The following is a 2,268-nucleotide window of genomic DNA, read 5'->3' on the forward strand; positions in this document are numbered from 1 at the left end:
AAGGTACTGTTCTGGAAAAAAAGTCTGTTTCTCAGTTTGATTGAACAGTTATAAAAGACAATTGTTATGTAAAGAATCAATTTATATTTTTCAATTTGATACTTTATCCCCTAGGGGGTTAAATGAGGAGTGTAATTGGAGGTTGTGTATTTAAATATGTAATTAAGTGTTAATTGCTTCTTGTATTTAAGGCAAGTATTTCTTGCAATGTTTTACTCCTTGAAGGCTTTGGCCGAGACATCAGATTATATTAAATTTGTATGACTTACTGGCTGGTTGTTTTTCTGTTTCCTATCATCAGTCATTTTAGTTGTTTTGCTAAGAGATAGGTGTATGTCTGGACATTGTGTATGCCCTATCATGATTTTGTACTGTTTACTTATTAGTTGGACTGTGTAGGGGGGCAGATGTCAGTGGCATGGGTCCTTTTGTATCCAACTGTGTGTATTGCTCCATTTTTGGGTGGTCTATCAGCAGTATATGTTTGTATGGGCATTTTAAGACATGTCCCTTACCACCCCACAATTCCAGCTACACTGTGACCTGGCACAGTATATGTAGGGGTATTGTATGACTCTTACTGAGGATATATCTATCCATGCAGCCTTTATACTGTAGTACTTGGCATACTTACTGGTATGTAGCTGTGACTATGGTGCAATTGGTTGTGTGTATGTACTTTCACACTGGTATCTGTTTGTACAGTTCCATCCCTGTAGTGCATGCTGTAGCAGCTAATGCATATGTAATTCCCCAAAGCTGCTTTGGGGTAGTGATGTGTTGTCTTGACTGTATTTTGGATGGAGCTTAGTGACATGCTTTTCGGCTCAGTGTAGTTTCCCTAATGCTACATAGCTGTGCTCATAGATCACAACCCTCCAGGTGCTCACAGTATGTACAGTTGTCTGCCTCATATATTTGGCCTGGTCCCCAAGACAGGTTTGTATTGCTGACAATTCAGTGGGATGATGTGTGGAATGTCCGGCAACTGATTTCTCAGACATCTGATATTGCATTCAACATATGTTAGGACAGATGGTGTTACTGCAGCCACTTACACAGTTTATCTACCCAATTATTTCCATACCCTGCTTCCCCCCCCCCACACACTTTGTCTGGCTTAGTCCAGACTCCCTGTACTAAGGTGTTCTAAGGTATGACAGTGCTGCTTGTTATAGGAAACTTTTAACTATATATATATATATATATATATGTGTGTGTGTGTGTGTGTGTGTGTGTGTGTGTGTGTGTGTGTGTGTGTGTGTGTGTGTGTGTGTGTGTAGTTGTCATGTTCTTTTTTTATATATTCCCTTACATATATCTGTATCCCTATACATGTATGAATATACATATATATCTGTATATAATTTTATACACACACACACACACACACATATATATATATATACACACACACCTCAGTATTTATTTCTAATATATCTATATATTGTTATATATATATATATATATATATATATATATATATATATATAATATATATATATCTATATATATATATATATATATATATATATATGCATCTCCAAACATATCTCTCTCTCTCTCTCTCTCTATATATATATATATATATATATATATATATATATATGTGTGTGTGTGTGTGTGTGTGGTTTATATATATATATATATATATATATATATATATATATATATATATATATATATATTTGTAAATACCAATCATTAGTGATTCCACCGTGTCCATTCCATAAGGTAAACTGACTGTACTGCATGATATGTTTGAAAAACATCCTAAAAACCTACAGCTAAAATGGCTTAGTGGTAAATTGCTGTGACTATGGTATACAGGGTCTTGGGTTCAAGACCTGTAAGGGATGTTTATTTTGTTGCTAGGCAGAGCAGAGGCTGATAGAGTCAGACTGATTAATGTACTTTTAAGCAGTTGTAAGTGGGTTTGCATGGGTTGGCATGATGCTAAGCGATGCCAACACACGGTTAAACCAATATGTGCTTAACCCATGTAGGCTTCGCTTAATGACACTTACCAGTGTGCAAACCAATTAGCTGAGCTACCTGCTGCTTAGAATTCATGTTTGAACCATGTTTAAACATGTTAAGCATAGCTGACCATTGGTGACCATTGCTTACTTTCCATTCTTAGAAAATAGCAGAGTAATGACTTCATTTAGTAAGTGTGTATGATTTCCTTCACATAACATGCCTCTGTGTGCTGTCATTACAGTAGCAAGGCGTGTGACTATACTGTATGGGACACTTGGGTATACA

This window comes from Protopterus annectens, chromosome 1.part0 (assembly GCF_019279795.1).
Source record: "Protopterus annectens isolate FY-2018-M chromosome 1.part0, PAN1.0, whole genome shotgun sequence".
Classification (NCBI taxonomy): domain Eukaryota; kingdom Metazoa; phylum Chordata; order Ceratodontiformes; family Protopteridae; genus Protopterus; species Protopterus annectens.